General features: G+C 45.4%; 1 long non-coding RNA gene across 1 annotated transcript in view; it reads left to right on the forward strand.

Moving 5' to 3' along the window:
• LOC133382816 (uncharacterized) overlaps nt 1-14,592 on the forward strand; it is a 42,634-nt gene extending 28,042 nt beyond the window's left edge. The window contains exons 2-3 of the long non-coding RNA XR_009762093.1: nt 1,125-1,268; nt 14,194-14,592. This is a non-coding gene — a long non-coding RNA (uncharacterized LOC133382816). The remainder of the gene's footprint in view (nt 1-1,124; nt 1,269-14,193) is intronic.
• The last annotated feature ends 12,539 nt before the right edge of the window (nt 14,593-27,131 follow it).

The raw sequence follows: 27,131 nt of genomic DNA on the forward strand, positions 1-27,131 counted from the left end.
CACTACATTTATGCTCACAGATCTTCCTAGCTATAGGTGGCACTTCAGCTAATCAGAAAAATAGAACCAGCCCTGCTTGACCATCAGAGAAAAAAGGCTAAAAATTGCTACCAGCTGTTAGACCAAAGTTTACACACCTTTTTAGAATAATACCTGGTAAGAAACTGAAGATTAGACAGGTCTTCCACTTGTCCTAATGTTGAATTCTCTACTAATTTATCCACATGCGGCTACATATTAACCATTCTGGAATTTAATCATATTGCATATATTCATAAAATAGAATTACTATGTTACATTCAGAGGGCAGGACCAAACAAGATATTCCACATCAAAGGTGTTTAAAAATAAGCAAGGAAGAGGTCTATGTAATTATACAAACAACTCCAGCAACTGAGTTGAAGTCATAGGGAAACCAAAAGCATCCTCCACTTCCACCCAACTAGTTGCTAGAAAGTGCAAGCACAACATGGAAAGACAGGAAAAAACTGAGCTGGGAGTCTCAGGGAGGGATTTATTTTGTTATCAACAGTTTTGTTTAATAGCCATATGTCCCAATTTTCTTCAGAACATCTTACACAGTTTCCAGATATCCTGGCAGCTTACAGGGTCAGCTCTGCTTAGCTTCTGTAGCAGAATTCCATCATGTGCCTTTAGATCATTCTCTGGGTTTAGTCCAATCCTTCATTACTCTGCTTATTAGTGATTGCACTAAGCCAGTACATCACAAAGACTGTAATCCTATACCCAGTCTCTTGGAATAAGCCCTATTGAACTCAATAGGACTTACTTTTGAATAGACATATATAGGGCAGCACTGCTGGTTGAGAACTACAGAGTCACATCTGATGTTGTATGAAGTGAGGGTTTGTCTATAGTGAGGTAGAAGTATACATTTTTAATAGGCATTGTTATTCCCAATGGTTTGTATCCAATGTACTCCTTAATTAGAGTGGACTCATTGATGTTAATGGACATGATTAACAGATCTATTAACGTCAATGGATCTACTCTGAGTAAGGCTGAGTAACACTAAGTCAGTGTTAGTTGCTTTGCATCCTACAGTTGAAATTAATTTCGTGTCTTTATTTCATACTATTGCTTTCCATCCGAATTTGGGCAAGTTGACAGCAAAAAAGCTAACCGACCCAAAGCTGCATTTGAAATGAAGGGAACCAACCATCTCAGCATTACAACAAGTCCTCCTGTTGCTTCTCAAACAGATATATATAGGCACGATTACAGTTCGATTCCGTGTGAATGGAAAAGTAAGTGAACTTATTTTGTTCATCTTTAAATAGAAATCATTCTGTTTCAAAACAACTATATAAAACACAGACTTTTTAAAAAGAAAAGGAGAAACTTGGGCAAAAATATTTGTCATTTTCTAGTTGCTAAGACTAATGTTGGAGGTTACAAAAGAAAAAACAGTGAAATGTCTTCTTATGAATGGAAGTAACTGGGCAGACTGAGCCAGTCTCCTGCTAGAGAGGAAAATCATGGGTGACTTAGGAACTGTGGAAAGAGTACTGCTCTGTAAAGAATCTCTTGACTGATTGTGCTTAAGCATGGCTTGTGTCTCTTAAAGTACAACAAATAAATACTGTGATATGTTTCCTGTAGTGTTGATAAAGTCCTAACGCACACATTTGTATACTGGAATTACAACAACATAGCAGCCAAAGTCTCAAAAGCAATTTCATTCCACTGGGGATTTTAGTAAGTGTGTACAAGGTAAAGAAAAGTTTCTTCACTCTCATTTATTTTCATTCTTCAAACCTTCATTCATTTTGTTTGTTAGAATTTGTTTCAGAACAAAATATTACCAGTTTTCATAATTCACATTCATTTATTCCACTGATTTCCCAGTTCTGCTGCTGCCTGTAACTTCTATATTTTTCATTTAGCTTATGTGAAATTTCCCATCCCCAACGGATCACGTCTGCCAAATTTCAGATAAATGTTGAAAAGGCTATTCATTTAATAGGCCATTAAGAAAGGCATAGCCTATCTCCTATCTAAACTAATATAAAAAACAAGACAAACCAAAATGGCCTGGTACAGTAGAGAAGCAAGGAGATGATCAGGCCTGAGTGTCAGGGTAAAGATGTCCCTGACTTGAGTTGCTAGTTCCAAAACTAAATTGCTGGGAATTATTACATATTCAAAGTAGAAATAAGTCTCATCCTCCTAGGAAGGGGGACTGAAACAGGGCAGAAACTTAGTATAGGGATATTTTTTTAAACTGTTCACGTGTTGCCCCCAAACAATCTCAGATCATTCAAGGAAGAATAAATGAGGGATGGAGAGTGGGAGTATGGAGACACATGGTCTATATTTCAAATGCTAAATGGAACACATATCAGATCCAAGTAAATCTAAAAAACAAAAATACTAAGTGCAAATGGAACAGAATGAGGAGCTGTGCTTTTATTTTGTACACACAGACAACCAAGCATTCTTTGTCACTCTCAAAGAAGTGAAGGAACCATGGCACAACATTTTATTTTATTATACATCCCTTTTTAAGTTACCAGTGATTGACTCTTTTGCAAGAATGTGCTCTCATGACTTTCTATCTCCTGCTCTTCTACTGAGCCTAGTATGGCCCACTGTCACACACCACCCACTCTGGCCCTGCTTAAGAACACAGAAACTGAGAAGAAAAAGGAGGCACCAAATGAACAGTTACTCATTAGTTACTTTTTTCATACTAGGGGCTCCACCCCTGCTCACTTCACTTCCCAACCCTGTCTACCATCACTAAAGCCCCCCTTCACCCCCAGGTCACCAAAGGCCACCTTCCCCAGGTCACTGAAGATCCTCCATTGCCCCCATAGATTGCTGAAGCTCTCCCATTTCCCCTTATGGGTTGCCAAAGCCCCCCCACGGGCCACTGAAGCTCCCCGTCCCCTCCATAGGTTGCCAAAGCTTCTCCCACCCTTCCACAACTCGCCAGACCTCACCTGCCCCCTCCACGGGTCACCAGTGCTCCCCCCCTCCACGGGTTGCCAATAGTCCCCCATCCCCTCCCACAGGTTACCAAAGCTCCACCCACCCACAGGCAGCTCCCTTAACTGCTTGCTCAGGCACTCACTGCAGCCCCACCTCCACTGCTGACCTTGCTGCTGCTGCTTGCTCGCCCCCCACTGCCCCTCCCACCTCCTTGTCTGTTACCGCTGTTGATTATGTCACCATCTTTTTTTGTAAGATGCTTCGCTGCCACTTCCATACATCATGTTGCATGATGTCATGACGGTGTTAATGTCTTACAAAAATGCAGTATAGAGAGAAATAAGAAAGTGTGGTGTTCCACCTCAGGATTATACCAACAAGAGTCCCACAGAAACCCCAGTTTAAATTAAGTAGATTTTTGAATTGAGGGCCACCACATTCGTACCTTGGAAGCCTGCTAAAGCTATTAATCCCCTCCCTAGTGATAGTACTATGTTTAACTATCTCCATTTTAGAGGCAAGGAAATAAAACAGAAAGAGGTTAAGTGAATTCCCTAAGGCTATGCGGAGAAGCGAGTGGTGGATGGGGAATTTGAATGTATTCGTTTTAAAGCTACAAGTCTGTAATGCTCCGTCTCTAGGCAATGCCTATCTCACTCTAGGGGGAAAAACATTATGCAGAAGCCATGGAAACTGGCTGAACAAGGGTTCAGCAGTTGTTATCTGGCTACACTTTGGAACATGTATCACGGACCTAGAGAAGCTGAATACGAAGAGGAGAGATGACGGGCTTATCTAAGAACAGAGAATGTCTAGACTACATCTTAGCTTTTGTGAGATACTTTTCCAAGTTCTCTTTCAAAGTCAAGTGTGGAATCCAGTTCACATGTAAAAGGACACAGATAGGAAAATACCTGTGTTTTAATTTCAAAAAAATCAAGGTAGATACGTACTTTGGGGTTGGAAGGAGGAGAGGTACATGGCCTCCGTAGAACTGAATAAAAAGAAAAGAAAAACACCAATGGTGGTGCATTGCTGTAAGGGGTATATGTGGGTGGCTGGTGGAGAAGACAGCCCTGCTGATGTCCATTGTTATTTTAAAATTCTAGATGGCCACTCTAGCACTGGGGTAATACAGTTGGGGAGCGCATCAGCCTCTGTGCAGTTTTCGTTGTTGTTAACCATGCATTTGTGATAAAGATCACAAATGTGAAAACAGTCATAAACATGGCATGGGAAATAGGGGAGGATATTGTACATACTGTACACACAAACTGTCAATCACTTCCCTGTGGGACAAGCAATTCTGTGCTGCCTTTGTAAAGAAGCAAAACTGGAAAGGAAGTATCATTTATTGGACCAGATTCATCCGTTGTTGGAACTTGGAGCCTATAAACTTCTCCTATGTGTGAATGCTCATCCACTGGTTAGTAGCAGCAACATCTCTGGACTTGTGCAAGACCAACCATCAAGTTGAGCACACAAATGTAGCTGAAAAAGAAAATTACTCCCATTTTCTGCCACATTCCTTGCTTGCATGTGTCTGCAATGGTTTCACACTCTACCTGTCAACAGAAAGCTCTGTGAGTACTTTCATACCACCAATGCAACGTATACAGGAGAGGTGCTTTTGCATATTGCACCTGGTTGTGAATTGTTTAAGGAAATGCTTATTTCTTGCAGGTGCTTCCAGCCTAGTCTACCATGTTAGCTCTTGAACACTGAGTATTTGTTTGTTATTATTTGATTTATATCCCTCCCTTCCTCCTAGCAGGGCACATTCTATTTGGCATGGTATGGGTTAATCTATACAATGTGAATATTGGCTAACAATCTTGTACTTTAACATAGTGTTTGGAAGAGAATATACTTGGTTATGTTCCAGCCCCTATATTTTTGTATCTCCGCATCCCTCCATTCTACTATGTTTATTTATTTATTTTATTTTATTTTATTAAGCTTATATACCGCCCGACTAGCAACAGCTCTCTGGGCGGTGAACATTAAAAATACAATAAAAATAACACAAAACTGTACACAAAACTGTACAGTCTAAAATCAAAATATAATAATTTAGAATTAACAGGAATTAAAATGCCTCAGAGAAGAGAAAGGTTTTAACCTGGCGCCGAAAAGATGATAGTGTCGGCGCCAGGCGCACCTCCTCGGGGAGACCATTCCATAGTTCGGGGGCCACCACTGAGAAGGCCCTAGATCTTGTCACCACTCTCCAGGCTTCCCTATGAGTCGGAACCCGGAGGAGGGCCTTCGTAGTAGACCGTAGTGTACGGGCCGGTTCATATCGGGAGAGGCGTTCCGACAGATATCGTGGTCCCGCGCCGTATAAGGCTTTATAGGTAAGTACCAACACTTTGAATCTGGCCCAGAAGCATATTGGAAGCCAGTGCAAACGGGCTAGCACAGGTGTTATATGCTCAGACCGCTTAGTTCTTGTTAGGAGTCTGGCCGCTGCATTTTGCACTAGCTGTAGCTTCCGAATCGTCTTCAAAGGTAGCCCTACGTAAAGCGCATTGCAGTAGTCCAGACGCGAGGTTACCATAGCATGTACCACTGATGAGAGGTCCTCCTTACTCAGATAGGGACGTAGCTGGGCTACCAACCGAAGTTGGTAGAACGCATTCCGGGCCACCGAGGCTACATGAGCCTCAAGTGTGAGGGAAGAGTCTAAGATGACTCCCAGACTACGCACCTGTTCCTTTAGGGGGAGTGTAACCCCATCCAGGACAGGGTATATATCCACCATCCGATCAGAGAAACCATCCACCAACAGCATCTCAGTCTTGTCAGGATTGAGTCTCAGTTTGTTAGTTCTCATCCAGTCCATTGTCGCAGCCAGGCAACGGTTCAGCACGTCGACTGCCTCACCTGAAGAAGATGTAAAGGAGAAGTAGAGCTGCGTGTCATCAGCATACTGATGACAACGCACTCCAAAACTCCTGATGACCGCCCCCAGCGGCTTCATATAAATGTTAAAAAGCATGGGAGACAGAACCAAACCCTGCGGGACCCCACATTGGAAAACCCACGGTGTCGAGCAATGTTCCCCAAGCACTATCTTCTGGAGACGACCCGCTAAGTAGGAGCGGAACCACTGCCAAGCAGTGCCTCCAACTCCCAATTCCGCAAGCCTCTCCAGAAGGATACCATGGTCGATGGTATCAAAAGCCGCTGAGAGATCAAGGAGAATCAACAGAGTTACACTCCCTCTGTCTCTCTCCCGACATAGGTCATCAAACAGGGCAACCAAGGCAGTCTCAGTGCCAAAACCAGGCCTGAACCCCGATTGAAATGGATCTAGATAATCGGTTTCATCCAAAGCGCCTGGAGCTGGTCAGCAACCACACGTTCCAGGATCTTGCCCAGGAACGGAACATTGGCTACTGGTCTGTAGCTGCTGACATTCTCTGGGTCCAAGGAAGGTTTTTTCAGGAGTGGTCTCACTGCCGCCTCTTTCATACAGCCAGGGACCACTCCCTCTCGTAAAGAGGCATTAATCACTTCCTTGGCCCAGCCAACTGTTCCTTCCTTGCTAGTTTTAATTAGCCAAGAGGGGCAAGGATCCAGTACCGAAGTGGTCGCACGAACCTGTCCAAGCACCTTGTCCACGTCCTCGAACTGAACCAACTGAAACTCATCCAACAAAACATGACAAGACTGTGCTCTGGACACCTCAGTAGGATTAACTGCTATTAAATAGGAGTCTAAGTCCCGGCGAATGCATGAGATCTTATGCTGGAAGTGTTCAGCAAATTTATTACATCGAGCTACCGATGTATCTGCCGTATCTTGCAGGCCTGGATGAAGTAGGCTACGAACCACTTTAAAAAGCTCCCGTGGGCGTGAGAGAGATGACTGAATAGTGGCGGCGAAATGTTGTTTTTTTGCCGCCCTCACCGCTCCTACACAGAGCTTAGTAGAAGCACGAACCAGCTCATAATTGCATTCGTCGGGAGTTCGTCTCCATCTCCGCTCAAGCCACCTCCTGTCTTGTTTCATCGCTCTCAGCTCCGGAGTATACCAAGGAGCTGTATGAGCTCTACATAGGAGAGGGCGCACAGGAGCGAGCGTGTCAACAGCCCGGGTCATCTCTGTATTCCACAGATCGACCAGGGCTTCGACAGGAGCGCCAGTCTTATCAGCCGGAAAAACCCCCAGAGCCTTTTGAAAACCTTCAGAATTCATTAGTCTCTGGGGGCGGACCAATTTAATAGGTCCCCCACCCTTGCAGAGGGAAAAGGCTACTGAAAGTCTAAACTTCAGCAAGCAATGATCTGTCCATGACAACGGGAGAGATGTAAAACTCCCCACATCCAGATCACTATCCCCATGTCCAGTAGCAAAGACCAGGTCAAGAGTATGCCCCGATGTATGTGTTGGGCCACTAACATATTGAGACAGCCCCATGGTTGTCATGGCGGCCATGAAGTCCTGAGCTGCCCCAGACAAAGTAGCCTCAGCATGAATGTTGAGATCTCCCAGTACTAATAGTCTGGGGGATCTCAACAGTATCTCCAAGACCACTTCCGTCAGCTCAGTTAGGGAAGCCATTGGGCAGCAAGGTGGGCGGTACACCAAAAGGATTCCCAGTCTGTCCCTCTGGCCCAGCACAAGGTGCAAACACTCCAGACCAGTGATTGCATGGACATTGTGTTTGGTGAGTGAGATGGAACTCTTATAGACCACAGCAACCCCACCTCCCCGACCCTCAGATCTACCATGATGCTGAACCAGATACCCCGGTGGGCAGAGCTGGGAGAGACTAACTCCTCCCTGTTCGCCCACCCAGGTCTCGGTTATATATGCCAGATCGGCCACCTCGTCCACAATCAAATCATGGACGAGGGAGGTTTTATTATGTACCGATCTGGCATTAAAAAGCAGCAACTGGAGATCTGAGAGTTGGCTGATAGGACAACCAACAACCCTGCGGGTATGAGAAGGACCAGAACGCGGCACAGCCACTACATGTCTGGGCCGCGTTCTCCTTACCTGGCACGTCCCTCTCATATCACCATACCTCCCTCTACCCGTCACTACGGCAATTGGGGCCCCCTCAGGTCTCCCCTCTTGATGATAAAATCTCTTCCCGAGGCACATGATAAACTATAAATACAAAAAACTCATATACATAAAAATACACATTCACTCACAACATACACTCATATAACACCCATTCATCCACTTCAAACCCACACAGAAGACACAGTCCCGTATTCTGTGCGCCCAAACGCCAGCTCTAAGACCGTTCTTCTTCCCACGTATAACTTCTAAAATAGCTAAAAAACAACTGACAAATTAATTCTAACAGCACCCTCCCACACACACTCCAAACTATCTTCACTGGAGGTTAACAAATAACAGCGCAACCTCTCTGATAATTAAAACTGTAATACTCTCTGAAAAACTGTTGTTTTCTTAAAAAATGATCAACATATTCTGTTAGTAGGAACAGAGCAAGCTGCCTTATACTGAGTCAGACCACTGGTCCATCTAGCTCCCTGGAGTTCAACACAGTCACTATTCCCCACATGTGGCAAAACGGTTATTGAGCTATGGCAAATTGGTGCTCTGCTTGCACCACTATTTTTAAAATAAAATTCTTTATACATGTACCAGTTTTAAAAAGTCTACCGTCTGTCCTTAATAGTCACAGATCCATCCTTGGTCCTATACATTGCAAAATGCACTTGTACTGTAGGCAAAGTCCACACAAGGCCATTCTTTTCAAGCATCATATGTATAGCTCACAGATATTGGATGAAAATTTGGAAGTGGAGTTCAGATGTAGTCTAACTGATTTTATGGCTGATTTCCCTGAACTTCTAAATGAAAAGATACTCCTGATTTCTCACTTATTCTATCAGTAAATAATTCAAAACATTGTGCATTTTCCTTAAAACCAAGTTAATTAATTTTTTTTGTCATGTGGCAAAAATATGAATACATTGGATCCATACCAATCGGGTTTCAGGACTGGACATGGAACTGAAACAGCCTTGGTCGCTCTGGTTGATGATATGAGGAGGGCATTAGATAGGGGAGAATTCACCTTTCTTGTCCTCCTCGATCTCTCAGCGGCTTTTGATACTGTTGACCACAGTATCCTTCTACAGCGCCTGGAGGGATTGGGAATAGGAGCCACTGTATTATGGTGGTTCTGTTCCTTTCTCTCCGACAGGTACCAACAGGTAGCATTGGGGGAGGAGGTTTCAGACCCTTGGCCTCTACATTGTGGTGTGCCACAGGGCTCTATCCTCTCTCCCATGCTATTTAATATCTATATGAAGCCGCTGGGGACAATCATTAGGAGATTTGGGCTGCAGTGTCACCAATATGCGGATGACACTCAGCTCTATCTCTCGTTTAAATCTTCGCCAGAGGTGGCTGTGGAGACCATGTCCAAGTGCCTGGAATCCGTGAGTGGATGGATGGGAAGGAACAGGTTGAAGCTGAATCCCGATAAGACTGAAGTGCTGCTTGTGGGACAAGGGAAGGTTGGGAGATGTTGACCTGATGTTCAATGGGGTGAGATTACCCCTAAAGGACCAGGTCCGCAGCCTTGGGGTTGTTCTTGATTCCAAGCTGTCCATGGAGGCTCAGATTTCGGCAGTGAGCCGGGCAGCTTGGTATCAATTACACCTCATTCGTAGGCTGCAACCCTACCTGCCTGTTCATCAGCTCCCACTGGTAGTACATGCCCTGGTCACCTCTCGTTTAGACTACTGTAATGCGCTCTACGTGGGGTTACCCTTGAAAACAGTTCGGAAATTGCAACTTATACAAAATGCTGCGGCTCGATTACTCACAAATTGTCGCCGCCGGGAACACATCACCCCAGTGTTGTTTGATCTGCACTGGCTCCCAGTTATTTTCCGGGCTCAATTCAAGGTGTTGGTCTTAACCTTTAAATCCCTATATGGTCTCGGCCCAGTTTACCTGATGGAGCGCCTCCAGCGCCACCAATTATGCCGCCCGACAAGATCAGCCACTCAGGACCTTCTCTCAGTCCCACCAACTAAAACAGCTAGGTTGGTGGGGACTAGAGAGAGGGCATTTTCAGTGGCGGCCCCCACTCTTTGGAACTCCCTCCCATACGATCTTCGGCATGCCCCTTCCCTGAACGTATTCCGCAAAGCCTTGAAGACCTGGCTCTTCAGACAGGCCTTTGGGACTTCCGGGGAGGGTTAATTTTTAGGACTAGTTGCCTATTACTCTGAACTGTTACTATTTCACTGTCATTTTGTATTTTATGTGTATTTTATTGTGATGTATTATTGCATTTGAATTGTACGTCGCCTAGAGTGGCCATTGGCCAGATAGGCGACACATAAATTAAATTATTATTATTATTATTATTATTATTATTAATTTTGGCAAGTATGAAAAACCTGTTGGACACCACTGACCTAGCTCACTACTGTCTGCGCTGACTGGTGGTGGCTCTCCAAGCTTTCACTCAGGGGATATTCCTAGCCCTACCTGTAGACACCAGAGGTTGAATCTGGGACCTCCTGTGTGCAAAGCGTTTGCTCTAACAGTAAACAGTAAGCCTTAACCAGTATAGGGGAGCAGATAGCCATTATTTTATTTATGGAAAAAGCAGTGTCAAAGGTACTAGAACTAAATTGCATGCAGTGTCTCCCATCCACCTTTGAAATGGGTGTGATCATAGAATGACTAGAATGCAACTAGAGAATGAATTCTTTTACTGCATCATGAACACATTTATGTTCTATACTTAAAGGCCCAGGCAAAGATGCTCTGTGCCAGGGGTGCTGCCAGTCTCATTATAAAGTAGGCTATTCCTTGCTAAGCTTGCTGTTTGTCTTTCACTTTGAAAGGCCTGAGAGGTTTTGCTTGTAATGGACTTTGAATAATCAGGGTTCCGAGATGTTATTTTAATACCAATATCACAGGGCACCACTTCACTAGGGAGAAAAATGAATTCTTCAGGCACAGGGGCAAGCTTTTCCACCAAGGGTTTTCCACCTGCCTTGCCCCACCCCTCTGCCTGGACCTTTATAAGGAGGAGCTGCAGACTGAGAGGTACTGCTGCAGGGGTGAGACTGTTCTGGGACCATCGAGGGGCAAGCTTGTCTACCTGCTTTGCCCCCTCACCCTTGCTCTTAGTAACATTTTTCTGGGGACTGTCCTTTACCAGGAAGATGAATGCTTTTGGTTTTTAGCTGTTGTTGCTTTTCAGAAATGCTAGGATCTTGTTGGCTTGAATTTTTGTAAATTGTATAGTTTTTATTTGTATTTTGTAATTGTGGTTTTCTATTTGTGTGTAAGCCACCTTGGGGGCCTTTTTGGCCAAAAGGCGGCCTAGAAATAAACCATAACATAACATTGCTTCTGTTTGGAAATTCAGTTCTGAGGGAACCCTATAATGCTGACTTGGCAACCCCCACCGTAAACCAACTCATTTGGAAATCTTCTTTTTCCATAGGCTAACGAATCATAACACTAGCAAGATTTCTGCACTTCCTTAAAAAGGGAAGAAGAAACATGAAGAAAGAGAGTGCCAGTGTGTCATAGTGGTTAGAGTGTTGGAGTACAACCTGGGAGACCCGGGTTCGAATCCCCACACAGCCATGAAGTTCACTGGGTGACCTTGGGCCAGTCACTGCCTCTCAGCCTCAGAGGAAGGCAATGGTAAACCCCCTCTGAATACTGCTTACCATGAAAACCCTATTCATAGGATCTCCCGTAAGTTAGAATAAAATTAAGGCAGTCCATTTCCATTCATGAAGAAAGAACTGCCAAAGGTCATACAGGACATTTGTCAGGGCAGAGATAGAAATAGACGCAGTTCTTCTGATTTCAAGTCCTTGACAATACAAGGAGAACGGCAGGCAACCTTTCTCAAGTTTTCAGTATGCACTTCTGGAAGAACTTAGCACTCTGATGAACAACTTTTTAAAAATTCAGTGTAGACAGATTATACCCATTCTATAGGTAGTTCAAGGCATTTAAGCAGTAGCACCTGTTTTAAAGCAAGAGGACTAGGCTGAGGTGGGATAAAGTGAGCTAGATCAGATACACAGAAGGTAACCCTTCTCTATTTGGTGCTAATGAGGAGGGCTGCATTCACTTTGATGGTGTGCTGTTATCAATGTGTTCTGTCTGCCTTTACCAGTCTGTCCTACTACTGTACTCCTGGGATCTTCCTGCTAGCGCTGCTGGATGCTCCTAGGAAAAGTTAAAGTACTGCTGGCGGGCAAGGCAGTGGAATAAGTATTGTACAAAGGTAAGCCAAGTTTTCCCAACAAAGACATAGGAGCAGAGTCATGTATGCAGGTGAGCAGCCTCCAGTCTCTGGTTGTCTGCAAGTGGATTGTTCTAATAATGTAGACTTCTACTAGCACTGTCTGCATTTCTTCCTACCCAACTGCTAGGGACAGTTGCATCCACTGCATTTCTGCAAATCCTTTGTCCAAAATATAAAGATGTCTACCCTACTCTCAACGAGGGCACAAAATACTTTTAGAGTTTATTGGATTCCACAAAGCCTTTAAAATTTTTTTTATCTAGCACTAACAGATGCTGGCATTGTAATGCCCCACATGCAATGCTCTGTCACATTATTTGGTCCTGTTGGCCAGAGGTCATCAGCTGCACAAATATAGTTTTGAATACCTCCTTGAGATTTACAGATGTTAATGTTCTATTGAATTATGTACTGGTCCTTTGGAACCTGACAAAAGCGGCAATTTAACTGGCCATGAAGGGCACTCATGGTGACTAAGTGTCTGACACTTCAATACTGGAAGAGGAAGTCTACCCCCCCCACAATCGTACGGTGGAAAAGAGGACATGCCTCAACTGGCAGCATATGAGAAGGTGACCTCCATAAATGCAAGAAAGATGGGAAATTATTTGATATATGGGCTCCTGATACAGATCTGTTTGCTTGAATGTCTGAGCACTGAGTTGGTCTGGACTAACAGCTGTCTCCCACCTTTCTCTTTTCATGTATGCACAAAACACATTGTCTTGATTTATTTTGTATTGTTTGACTGTATTTGTTGGGGTTTTTTTGGGGGGGGGAATTCAATAAAAAACTATTAATAATAAAAAGAGGACACCAAAGCCAGCATATCAACTAGCATATATCTATCTCCCTTACAACACTGAAAGTGGGGGGAGACCTCAGCATATAAGTAGGAGGCTAAAAGAGGATATAATCCAATTTCAAGGCAAGGTCTGAAGAAGCTTCTTGTCAATTTCAAAATTAAAGCATGTTCTTCTTAACTAGGGATCAGAGACTGGTGCCTTTAGTGCCACATCTCTTCCCCCACCCCCAACCCAGTTCTTTACGGTTGCCAAATCAGATCCGTGTATTCAAAGCAGCACTTGTGGTCAACACTCTTCTATTGGGAGGGCAGAACGAGGTGGGATCCTGGCCCGCTACTTATCAGTCACCTCCCAAAGTGTCCCTCCAGTAAAACTAGCTATGAGCAAGGTTTCAAACCACCATTTTGGTGAAACTCACAAAAGGCTTTACTCATTGTACCTTGAACTATGTGAGTTCCCTGTGCCATGGAAGCCCCTCTTAGCAGGCTGAGCACTGCTGTTTGGATCACAACATGGAGTAAACAATGAGGAGAGGGGGAGCTGTGACATCACTGGTGCCATGGGCACTATGCACATGGTGATTCTCATGCAATCACATTCCAGGCACTTCTTCAAATCACCACGGTCTTACAGGCTAGGAAAAATGTATTTCCTCTGTATACATATCTAGAGTTTTGAGTGCATTAGGAAAATGTGCTGTTTCTGAATAGAAGCATTTCCTTGAAAGAAGATTACTTTTGAATGTCTCACAGCAAAATGAGCAACTGCATAGCTATTGTTTATGCTATACATTTGGAAAGGCCCTTAGAGTTAGCAAGGGCAGCTTAATATCAGTAAATCATGGGTTCTGTTTTTAGAAATACCAGTGAAGGAGATTGTTTTAGTTATGGGGGAAAAACCCTCTTTTGAGTTATTATTAATAATAAAAAGTTGCTTTCTTCAAGCCATTGATCAAACTATGTCTTTGTTCAATAGTAATACCTTTGTCTCAATTTGTACTTATAGTAGGGGTGAGCTAAAACAGTTTGGGTTGAACTGTTGCAATTTCAGTAGCTGAAAAGGGAGATTTTCAGGGGGTGTGGGGAGAAACTATCCTGAACTTTGCTGATCTTTTAATGCCTTCTTTATTTCCCCCCACAGTTTAAAAGGTGTACACATTCTTTTTCCACACAAGAGAGAGAGAACTCCATTGAGGACTGGCTTCCAGCAACATCCTCCAAGAAGACAATATGATGGCACTATGCCTTGAAGCACCCCCTGAAATGGTTTAGGGTAGTTCACCTCCTCCTGAAAAAATAGCCAAGATAGTCACATCATTTTTCTGTCCCTGGTAGAGTAGCAAAAGGAGAGTGTCTGTTCAGCTTAGCTCTAATATAGCATTGTACGCGGTTTAAATGCATTGTTTTGCTGAATTTGTCTCTTGACCAAAAATGCTACAGATTCAATTCACTTTTTTGACCTACTGCAAAAGAAAAGACATAGCCACAGAGAATGGAACAAGCTGCATTCTTGGACAAAAAGGTGTAATCTTATGTAAATAGGCAAGGCTACTGCTCCAATTGGGAGCAGTGACCACAGTGCTATTAAATTAAACATACATGTAAATGACCAATTGCCAACAAAATCCAACACAGTCACATTTGACTTCAAAAGAGGAAACTTCACAAAAATGAGGGGATTGGTAAAAAGAAAGCTGAAAAACAAAGTCCAGAGGGTCACATCACTCGAAAATGCTTGGAAGTTATTTAAAAACACTATATTAGAAGCTCAACTGGAGTGCATACTGCAGATCGGAAAAGGTACCGCCAGGGCCAAGAGATGCCAGCATGGTTAACGAGCAAAGTCAAGGAAGCTCTTAGAGGCAAAAAGTCTTCCTTCAGAAAATGGAAGTCTTGTCCAAATGAAGAAAATAAAAAAGAACACAAGCTCTGGCAAAAGAAATGCAAGAAGACAATAAGGGATGCTAAAAAAGAATTTGAGGAGCACATTGCTAAGAACATAAAAACCAACAACAACAAAATCTATAAATACATTCAAAGCAGGAGACCATCTAGGGAGGCCATTGGACCCTTGGATGATAAGGGAGTCAAAGGTGTACTAAAGAACGATAAGGAGATTGCAGAGAAGCTAAATGAATTCTTTGCATCTGTCTTCACAGTGGAAGATATAGGGCAGATCCCTGAACCTGAACTAACATTTGCAGGAAGGGATTCTGAGGAACTGAGACAAATAGTGGTAATGAGAGAGGAAGTTCTAGGCTTAATGGACAATATAAAAACTGACAAATCACCAGGCCCGGATGGCATCTACCCGAGAGTTCTCAAAGAACTCAAATATGAAATTACTGATCTGCTAACTAAAATATGTAACTTGTCCCTTGGGTCCTCCTCCGTGCCTGAGGACTGGAAAGTGGCAAATGTAACGCCAATATTCAAAAAGGGATCCAGAGGGGATCCTGGAAATTACAGGCCAGTTAGCTTAACTTCTGTCCCTGGAAAACTGGTAGAAAGTATTATTAAAGCTATATTAACTAAGCACATAGAAGAACAAGCCTTGCTGAAGCAGAGCCAGCATGGCTTCTGCAAGGGAAAGTCCTGTCTCAGTAACCTACTAGAATTCTTTGAGAGTGTCAACAAGCATATAGATAGAGGTGATCCAGTGGACATAGTGTACTTAGACTTTCAAAAAGCTTTTGACAAGGTACCTCACCAAAGACTTCTGAGGAAACTTAGCAGTCACGGAATAAAAGAAGAGGTCCTCTTGTGGATAAGGAATTGGTTAAGAAGCAGAAAGCAGAGAGTAGGAATAAACGGACAGTTCTCCCAATGGAGGGCTGTAGAAAGTGGAGTCCCTCAAGGATCGGTATTGGGACCTGTACTTTTCAACTTGTTCATTAATGACCTAGAATTAGGAGTGAGCAGTGAAGTGGCCAAGTTTGCTGACGACACTAAATTGTTCAGGGTTGTTAAAACAAAAAGGGATTGCGAAGAGCTCCAAAAAGACCTCTCCAAACTGAGTGAATGGGTGGAAAAATGGCAAATGCAATTCAATATAAACAAGTGTAAAATTATGCATATTGGAGCAAAAAACCTGAATTTCACATATACGCTCATGGAATCTGAACTGGCGGTGACCGACCAGGAGAGAGACCTCGGGGTTGTAGTGGACAGCACAATGAAAACGTTGACCCAGTGTGCGGCAGCTGTGAAAAAGGCAAATTCCATGCTAGCGATAATTAGGAAAGGTATTGAAAATAAAACAGCCGATATCATAAAGCCGTTGTATAAATCTATGGTGCGGCCGCATTTGGAATACTGTGTACAGTTCTGGTCGCCTCATCTCAAAAAGGATATTATAGAGTTGGAAAAGGTTGAGAAGAGGGCAACCAGAATGATCAAGGGGATGGAGCGACTCCCTTACGAGGAAAGGTTGCAGCATTTGGGGCTTTTTAGTTTAGAGAAAAGGCGGGTCAGAGGAGACATGATAGAAGTGTATAAAATTATGCATGGCATTGAGAAAGTGGATAGAGAAAAGTTCTTCTCCCTCTCTCATAATACTAGAACTCGTGGACATTCAAAGAAGCTGAATGTTGGAAGATTCAGGACAGACAAAAGGAAGTACTTCTTTACTCAGCGCATAGTTAAACTATGGCATTTGCTCCCACAAGATGCAGTAATGGCCACCAGCTTGGATGGCTTTAAAAGAAGATTAGACAAATTCATGGAGGACAGGGCTATCAATGGCTACTAGCCATGATGGCTGTGCTGTGCCACCCTAGTCAGAGGCAGCATGCTTCTGAAAACCAGTTGCCGGAAGCCTCAGGAGGGGAGAGTGTTCTTGCACTCGGGTCCTGCTTGCGGGCTTCCCCCAGGCACCTGGTTGGCCACTGTGAGAACAGGATGCTGGACTAGATGGGCCACTGGCCTGATCCAGCAGGCTCTTCTTATGTTCTTATGTTCTTAAGGCATATCTGGCAGAAATACAACTCAAAAACAGTTGTCTCATCAACACAAAGCTGTCATGGCAGAAAAAGTTTTCAAAAGCGAAATCTTCTCCAGAAAACCAGAACCACTGTATTGAATGGACAAGAGCATCTGATTTGTGCTGTTTTAATTCCATTAATGTTACTCAGTTACCCAATTAGGATTACAAGATGCTCAGTGTCTTGAGTATCATAAAGCAGAACATCCTGACTTTATTATAAAGCAAAACAGAGCAGCGCCAGAAAACTTCAAAGAGCTCTGTCTATTAATCAACCATCATTCTAGGAAGGGGCACCTTGAGGATCATGGAAGATCTTCATCTTTCTCACATATTTGCCATCATTCATGACCAGCTCTCACCCAACAACAGTTTGCTCAAAAAGCAAAGACTTTCCTTTCCTAGGTCCCCAGCCAGCCAGGAGGTGAGAGAAGGCAACCATTTCTCCAAAGACTTATTTACTGCCTTTCCCTATATTTACACCCAGCTTCTGCCTCTGCACTGAACATCAGCACATTTGGCCAAGTGGAACATTCCCCATCATTTGAGATGTTGCATTTTCTCTCCACCCCAAACATATGAAAAAGAAAGAGGTCTTCTTTCAGTCAGCTTTAACAACAGTGAGGATATAAAAGAGAGGAGGCCACACGTGTGTATGCTGAGAAATATGGACTGCTTGATGGATATGTCTCACTAAGACGTTTGTCCCAGCCTTAGTACCAATGCTACCTCTCCTCAGTTCTGCTTTACATGCAGGTGGGGGGAGTGCTAGTAAGTAAAGTAAGTAAAATTTAATTTTTGTGTCGCCTATCTGGCCGAAGCCACTCTAGGTGACGTACACATTGAAATTGATAAAATACAATATAAATACAGAATAAAATACAATGCAGTCAACCATAACCATTTTAAATAGCAGCAGTATAGAACAATGTAGGGCAATCAATAAACAATTTAAAACAATCACAGAAAAATTAGCCCACCCCGGGGATCCCGAAGGCCTGTCCAAAGAGCCAGGTTTTTAAGGCTCGGCGAAATGTATCCAGGGAAGGGGCATGGCGGAGATCGAATGGGAGGGAGTTCCAGAGAGTGGGGGCCGCCACTGAGAATGCCCTCTCTCTAGTCCCCACCAACCTAGCTGTTTTCGTTGGTGGGACTGAGAGAAGGCCCTGTGTGGCTGATCTAGTCGGGCGGCTTAATTGGTGGTACTGGAGGTGCTTGTCAGGCCCAGGATGTGACTCAGGAACCAGACCAACGGCTGTAGTTAATTCGTGTTTTATTAGGGTAATGTCCAAACAAAGACTGCGTTTTCTCATGAATCAATACAGGGATACAGGTCCTGCGGCATTGGGAGAAAGTTGACAGAGCAAGGGACTTCTTCCCGCCTGTTCTTTAAGAAGGGGCCAAACGGGCGCGCAATCTTTCGCTCCTCCTTAACTGCCCCTCAGGTACTGCCCGCCTTCCCCCCCTTCTCTCCTGTCTTTTCAGCTGTCTGCGTGTGCGCGGTGAGGGGGGAAGCATCACCACCTCCTCTTCTGAAGTTTCCGATTCCAGGATGGGGGATAAGGGAGGGGCTGATGGTAAACTGCCTCCCCGCTTTTCGGCTGTGAGCAGCCCTCCCTCTTCCCCCTCTTGCTCTGAGCCTGAAAGAGGGGGAGGCGTGAGAATGTCCAGGGAGGGCTCAGGCTCCCCGTCGCTAAGCGACCTTATCACTGGCAGTTCCTCTGTTCCGTCTTCGCTCCAAAGGGGGGAAGTTCCTCCCCCTTCCCTCTGCCATCCATCCGAATACTCTTCTCCCAACTCTCCGGGATCCAGCTCCCCGGGATTGGGACCCCAGCTCTGCCTTCCGACACCATCCCCCCTCCCAGGCTGTGCCCCCCTCCCCTTGTCTGGCTTGGGACGGTGGGGAAAACGTTGTTGGAAAAGTTTTACCAATTCTGGAGCATGCACATCAGCTGCATCTTCCCATGATCTGTCAGCCACCCCATAGCCTTTCCAGTGAATCAAGTACTGCAGCTTGTGGCGTCTGATCCTGGAATCTAAGATCTCCTCAACTTCAAACTCAAGCTGCTCATTTACCAGGAGTGGAGCTCCGGGAGGTTCCTCCGGCCGTAACTCACTGGGAGGGGCGGCTTTCGTTAAGAGGGATCGATGGAACACAGGATGTATTTTAAACGTGTCAGGCAGCTTCAGTCGGTACGCCACGGGATTGATTTGAGTTTCTATTTCGAAAGGACCCACCCTCTTGTCTTGTAATTTTCTACATTTGCCCGGCATCTGGAGGAAGCGGGTGGACAGCCATACCTGGTCTCCCGGTTGAAGGGGGGGGCCCTCCTTCCTGTGCAGGTCAGCAACTCGCTTGTACTCCGTTTTGGCTTCGTTTAACTGCTGTTTCAGTGTCTGTTGCGCTGCTTGCAATTCCTTAAGGAAGTTCTCAGCTGCCGGTACCAGCATTCCTTCTGAGCTGCTTGGAAAGACTTTAGGATGGAATCCATAATTAGCGAAGAACGGGGTTTGTTGAGTGCTGGAGTGCAGAGAATTGTTGTAGGCGAACTCTGCAAAATGCAAATATGATACCCAGTCAGTCTGTTGATAGGACACATAACTTCGTAAATATCTTTCCAAAACGGCGTTCAAGCGTTCCGTCTGCCCATCTATCTGGGGGTGATGGGCAGAGGAGAGTTTTAATTCCGTCTGCAACTGTTTCCACATTGCTCTCCAAAATTTGGCTGTGAACTGAGTTCCTCGGTCTGAGACTACGCTGTTTGGCAATCCATGCAGCCGGTAGACTTCTTTTATGAATAACTTGGCCGTTTCTTTAGCCTCTAAGGCCCCTGCACAAGGAAGAAAGTGTGCCATTTTGGTAAGTAGATCCACCACTACTAAGATGGCTGTCATTCCTTGGGACTTGGGTAGATCAGTTATAAAATCCATGGAGAGGTCCTTCCAGGGTTCGTGTGGGACAGGCAACGGTTGTAACAGTCCTGCTGGTGTCCCTGTTTGTGTTTTTGTCCGCAGACAGACAGAGCAGGACTTTACATAACTCTCAATATCCCGACGCATTTTAGGCCACCAGAAGTCCTTGGCCACGTTCTGAATGGTCTTGTAAATCCCAAAGTGTCCTGCTGTGATGGAATCATGACACTGGCGTAGGATTCTGAGCCTTCATTCCCCTTCTGGCACATATCTGGCGGTTTTGAACCATAACAGTCCATTTCTCCAGTGAAAGGTTACTTCTGAGTCTTGACCTTGTCCCGTCTCCTGCTGATATTTTAGCATGTCTGCATCTTCTTGTTGTGCCTTTTTGAGTTCCTCTTCCCATGAAGGCTGGCATACTCCCAACGTTAATTTCTCTGGCGGGATTACGTACTGAGGCTGGTCCTCGGATTCACTTTCTTTGTATTGTGGCTGTCTGGATAAGGCATCCGCTCTCTGGTTTTTGGCTTGGGCATGGTAAGTAATCTGGAAGTTAAACCTAGTGAAGAACTGGGACCATCTTATCTGTCTCTGGTTCAGCTTTCTGGCGGTTTGGAGGCTTTCAAGATTCTTGTGGTCGGAGCGCACTTCAATTCGATGAGAGGTCCCCTCTAGGTATTGTGTCCAGTTTTCAAAAGAGTCCTTGATGGCCAGCAGCTCCTTCTCCCAAACTGTGTAGTTCTTCTCTGCAGGCTTTAACTTCCGAGAGAAGTACGCACAGGGGTGCAGCTCCTTCCCTTCTTGGTCTAATTGTAGCAGGACCCCCCCCCGATGGCAAAATCTGAAGCATCTGCTTCCACTACGAAAGGGCGGTTCGGATCAGCAAAGCGCAGAATGGGCTCAGTAGCAAACCTTCTCTTCAGCTCCTCAAAGGCCTCGGTGGCGTTCTCTGTCCATTGAAACTTCTTCTTCCCCCTTAAACAGTCAGTCAGAGGAGCTGTTAATTTGGAAAACCCTGGAATGAACTTTCTGTAATAATTGGCAAACCCCAAAAACCGTTGTACATCCTTTTTGGTGACAGGTTGGCCCCAGTCCAATATGCAGCTTACTTTCCCTGGGTCCATCTCCACGCCTTCCGCTGAGATTCGATATCCATGGAAGTCTAGAGACTTGAGGTCAAATCCACATTTCTCTAATTTAGCATACAGGTGATTTTCTCTCAGTCTCTTCAACACCGTCTTCACATGCTGGTCGTGGTCTTCCCGGTTCTTTGAGAACACCAAGATATCATCTAAGTAACAGATTACATACGTGTCCAACAAGTCTCTAAACACGTCGTTCATGAATTTTTGAAAAATTCCTGGCCTTCCACAAAGCCCGAACGGCATGACCAGGTATTCATACTGTCCGTAAGCGGTCAAGAATCCTGTTTTCCATTCATCTCCCTCCTTCATTCTGATCAGATTGTACGCTCCTCTCAAATCCAACTTCGTGAAGATTTTGGCAGAGCGCAGTCGGTCCAGCAACTCTCAGATCAGGGGCAGCGGGTAGCTGTTGGGGATGGTGATCTGGTTCAATGCGCGATAGTCGTTACAGGGTCTGAGTTCCCCTCCCTTCTTTTTCACAAACAATAGTGGCGCTCCAGCAGGGGACTGTGAGGGGCGTATGAATCCTCGCCTCAGGTTTTTATCCAGGAATTCCTTCAGGGCCTCCCTCTCATTCTCTGTGAGAGAGTAGATTCTCCCTGATGGGATGCTGGCTCCTGGCACTAGGTCAATCACACAGTCATAAGGGCGGTGGGGGGGTAAAGTCTCTGCCTCTTTTTCATCAAACACATCTTTGAATTCTTCATACTTTGGCGGCAGGGTCACTTGCTCGATCTCTTGCACTGCCCCCGCTAAGGTGTTCTTGATTCCTTCAGGTTGACAGTTCTCCTGGCAATACTGTGAGGTGAACCACACCACCGCCTCCTTCCAACTTATTTTGGGTTCATGCTTTGCTAGCCAGGGCATTCCCAGAATCACCTCAAAGTTTGAGAGATCTGACACGTATAGCGAAATAAACTCTTCGTGCCCAGGGATTTGAAGTTTCACTTCCTCCGTGGCTTGTGTCACCCCTCCCGATTTCAGGGGTCTCCCATTGATAGTCTCCACAGCTAGGGGAGCGTCCAGTTTCCACCGGGAAATTCCATGACGCTTGACTAACTTTGCATCAATAAAATTTGTGGAGGCTCCACTGTCAATTAAGGCAGTGGAATTAAACACCACTCCTCTGGAAGTTGTAATCCGAATAGGCAAGACCAACACCCCCTTTGAGGGAGGTTGGATCGTTGGGGGGCCTTTATACAACGCTGCCCCCAGTCCACCGGCCTGCACATGGACTGGGTGTTCTAGTTTCCCGACGGCTCGGCTTTCCCCCCTTTCAGTCCACAGTCTCTGGCCACATGGCCCGGCTTTGAACAATAAAAGCATAAACGTTCCCGGCGTCGTCTTTCCTTTTCTTCTTCCGACAGTCTTGGCCTAGCCCCTCCCTGTCCCTCAGTTGTATTACCTGCCATCCCTGCAGTGGGAAGGGTCTTGTTGCGGGATGCCGAGGCTGAGTATCTTGGGACCTCCTGCTTCCTTTCCAGGCGCCTTCCTTCCATCCGGTGATCTATCTGTAGGCATAGCCGGATGAGCCCTGGTAGGTCAGCGGGGGGGGAGGTCCTGGCCAACTCATCCAGGATTTCAGCATTTAATCCACTCCGGTACATAAACATCAGGGCGGCGTCATTGTAACCAGTTTCCTCGGACAGAATTTTAAAAGCGTTAGTGTACTCGGAAACAGTCCCTTTAGCTTGCTTCAGAGCGCCTAGTTGCCGCGCTACTGTTTCAGCCCTTTGCGGGTCTTGAAACATCTCGGTCATCTCCTGTATAAATCCTCTGTACCTTCCTAAGACAGTATCCTTTCTCACGACATACGGAGTCACCCATTTTGCAGCTTCTCCCTCCAGGAGGCTAATCACGAAAGCTACTTTAGCCCCATCGTCTGGAAATTCCGTGTGCCTGACATCCAGATATAACTCACATTGAGCCACGAAGGTTGCCAACTGATCACTTTGTCCCGCGTATTTTGGGGGCAATCCAATGGGAACCTTTACTATGGCAGCTGGAGGGGCTGTTCGCATCTGGTCTATCGTGGCCTTCAAGGTTTGATTATCCGTCTTCAGCGTCTTGACTGCTGCTAGCAGGGCTTGAACATCCGTCTGCAAATCAGCTACCTTAGTCCTCAAGAGTTCCACTTCTTCCGTCTCAGAAGTGGGGTTCGTCCCCCCCGCTGCTCCCTTTGACATCTTGTCCCAGTCAAGTGAAGAGAGCGTTGAGGGTGATTTAGGTGGCTCTGTCAAGCTGTCAGGCCCAGGATGTGACTCAGGAACCAGACCAACAGCTGTAGTTAATTCGTGTTTTATTAGGGTAATGTCCAAACAAAGACTGCGTTTTCTCATGAAGCAATACAGGGATACAGGTCCTGCGGCATTGGGAGAAAGTTGACAGAGCAAGGGACTTCTTTCCGCCTGTTCTTTAAGAAGGGACCAAACGGGCGCGCAATCTTTCGCTCCTCCTTAACTGCCCCTCAGGTACTGCCCGCCTTCCCCCCCTTCTCTCCTGTCTTTTCAGCTGTCTGCGTGTGCGCGGTGAGGGGGGAAGCATCACCCCCTCCTCTTCTGAAGTTTCCGATTCCAGGATGGGGGATAGGGGAGGGGCTGATGGAAAACTGCCTCCCCGCTTTTCGGCTGTGAGCAGCCCTCCCTCTTCCCCCTCTTGCTCTGAGCCTGAAAGAGGGGGAGGCGTGAGAATGTCCAGGGAGGGCTCAGGCTCCCCGTTGCTAAGCGACCTTATCACTGGCAGTTCCTCTGTTTCGTCTTCGCTCCAAAGGGGGGAAGTTCCTCCCCCTTCCCTCTGCCATCCATCCAAATACTCTTCTCCCAACTCTCCGGGATCCAGCTCCCCGGGATTGGGACCCCAGCTCTGACTTCCGACAGTGCTCCTTCAGGTAAACTGGGCCGAGACCGTATAGGGATTTAAAGGTTAACACCAACACCTTGAATTGGGCCCGGAAAACAACTGGAAGCCAATGTAGATGAAATAACACTGGCGTGATGTGATCACGGCGGCGGCTGTTTGTAAGCAAACGAGCTGCCGCATTCTGCACCATTTGTAGTTTCTGGACTGTTTTCAAGGGTAACCCCACGTAGAGCGCATTGCAGTAGTCTAATCGAGAGCTGACCAGGGCATGTACTACCAGTGAGAGCTGATGAATTGGGAGGTAGGGTTGCAGCCTCCGTATGAGGTGTAGTTGATACCAAGCTGCCCGGCTCACTGCCGAAATCTGAGCCTCCATGGACAGCTTGGAATCAAGAACAACCCCGAGGCTGCGGACCTGATCTTTCAGGGGAAGTCTCACCGCATTAAGCTTCAGGTCAATAACACCCAACCTTCCCCTGTCACCCACAAGTAGCATCTCGGTTTTATCAGGATTGAGCTTCAGCCTGTTCCTTCCCATCCACCCACTCACGGATTCCAGGCACTTGGACAAGGTCTCCACAGCCAACGGAGGATTTAAAAGAGAGATAGAGCTGCATGTCATCAGCATATTGGTGACACTGCAGCCCAAAACTCCTGATGATGGCTCCCAGCGGTTTTACATAGATGTTAAATAGCATGGGAGAGAGGATGAACCCTGTGGCACTCCACAAGTGAGGGGCCAAGGGTCTGAAACCTCATCCCCCAATGCTACCTGTTGGTGCCTGTCAGAGAGAAAGGAACGGAACCACTAAATCCTCCTTCATTCAGAACTTACCACTCTGTCTTGTCCCTCACCCCAGCCTTTTTCTTCTCAGCTGAACTCAACCTGGATAAAAGTATAGGGAGTTGGGAGGCTAGAAAAAGGTAAGCTGCAGATGAAGGGGGAGTTCGCCACAACCTCAGGAGTGGGGAATAAATATCTAGTTAAAAATGAAGGACCCTTGCCCTAATCTGAACAACCACAGAATGAATTTCTGATGCATGTATAGGGCCCTAGAAGGGCCCTCACAGGTGACCATAGTGATAGAACAGAAATGTAGGGAATAAGACAATCCTTCTGATATCCTGGTTCCAAGTTGTTTATTGGTCTATATAGTAGCAGCAAAACCTTAAAATTAGCCTGGTAGCATATAGTGCAGTTCGCTCAGCACAGCTGTTAGGTGATGATGGAACGCAGCACCAGTTAAAAGTCATGCCCCTGCATTTTGCATCTATCGGCCAATTTCATGGACCAACCATAAGAGGAGTCCCATATAGAACACACTGCAATATTCCAGTCTTGAAGTTACTAATGCAGGAACTATTGTAGCTAATCTATTCCTGTCCACGGATGGTTGCAGCTGGCACACCAGCTGAAACTGGTAAAAAGCGCTCCTAGCCATTGAGGTCATTTTGGCCTTCATGGCAATAATGGATCAGAGAGTCCTCCCAGACTGCATACGTGATCCTTCAGAGAGAGTGCAGCCCTATCCAGAAGAGGAAAGTAACCTGTATCTTAGACAGCATAGCCACTCACCCAAGGGCATCTATCTGTCTTGCCAGGATTGTACTATACCTGTCCACCATGAGGAACAGACTGCTAATTTCTGTATGCATATTTCACAAAGGGTGCTGAAGTAGGGGGTGAACATGCCTTTCCTCTCATTTTCAAAACTCCCAGGTCCAGCACTCCCTTGTTTAAGCATGTGTCCAATATACTTCATGCCAGTCCTCCAGTCCTTCTTTTGACTTTCCCCCAATCTGAAAATATTTCCTGCATCATTATAGCAGGAGTAGCAAGCAACACTTAAAAAAAAAAACTATTTCACATTTAGCATCAAAAGTGTGGCATGTATGTTTAGTGCTACAGTAAGAGCTGAGGTGGTGGGTTGGAGGCAGTGTGGAGGGGAAGGAAGTGTGTCAAGACCAAAAGTTCCTGCATTTTGAGGCCAGGCTATACTAAACGTGTGTATGCTGCCAAAAATGGCAGACATGGATTTAATTTTCCCCTTTAATCCCATCCCAGCTGGTGTGTTCTGTACAGGTTTTTGTGATGAAACGTGTGTGGGGGGAAACAATTTAAGATCAGTAAGATGAGAAACTAAAAACAGCAACACAAACGAAAGTAATTGCATTAGAAATGTTCAGTAACCGTATTGCCAAAAATGGAAAACAGACACTCCTGTCCTTGGTTAGAAATAAGCTATGACCTCTTGAGAAAGAGGAAGAGGCTGTATTCCAGTAAACGAAGTGGAAACAGCAGGAGGAAACATCTTTAACTACATCAGAATGAGAATGGAGAACAGAAACTAAAACTGGAACCAGGCTAGAAGAAAGCCTGATAGGTGCACAGTTCTACTACTACTACTACTACTACACTACTACTACACTACTACTACTGTTTTAGAGGATTCCAAGCACTTTTTGCTCAGCCAAGTCCAGTTCTCAGTAATGCATCAAAGAACCTAAGATGTAGGTTTGTGTTATTTTTCACCTGTTATGTACACTTAGGGCTATTTTGTAAATTCTTGGTCGAAGTAAGATCTGAAGTAGCAGCTTCATGGTCTCATATAATGCAATGCAAAAGATGTTTATTCTGCAGCCTTACCCACCAGTCCTCAACATACCGGAAATGGTAACCATAAGGGAATGTTATAGCATTAACTTTATAAGCCCATTTTAAAAGAATGTACCAGAAGAGGCGTGAAAGTGACTTCATCCTGAAAGTAAAAAAGTATCTTGTGCCAAGGCAAAAATGGCCATGTCGCCTGCAGATGCCTTCACACATTCATTCTGATGGAAACTTTGGGGGATGTGGGATTCCAAGCTAGCTCCAAACACTTTCTGGCTAGCTGCTTTTATATACTGGGAGTAGAATGAAGCTAAATTAGATTTGGGAAGAGAATAAAATGTGAATCTATGCATTTGAAGGGCCCCCAAACTTTTTGGGCCCACTGGCATATTTGAAATTTTGAGGCATTTTTGAGTTGTGAGCACTGTCACAAAATGGCTGCCATAGGGGCAGCCATTTTTAGCCCCCGCCCTCATGACTGCCCCTTTTTTCTTTTTTATCCTTTTTGTGACTACCTGGGTACTTTCTTCTTCCTCCCTGCTCCATTTGTTGCTGTATTCCCCCCTTCC

This window comes from Rhineura floridana, chromosome 4 (genome assembly GCF_030035675.1).
Source record: "Rhineura floridana isolate rRhiFlo1 chromosome 4, rRhiFlo1.hap2, whole genome shotgun sequence".
Classification (NCBI taxonomy): domain Eukaryota; kingdom Metazoa; phylum Chordata; class Lepidosauria; order Squamata; family Rhineuridae; genus Rhineura; species Rhineura floridana.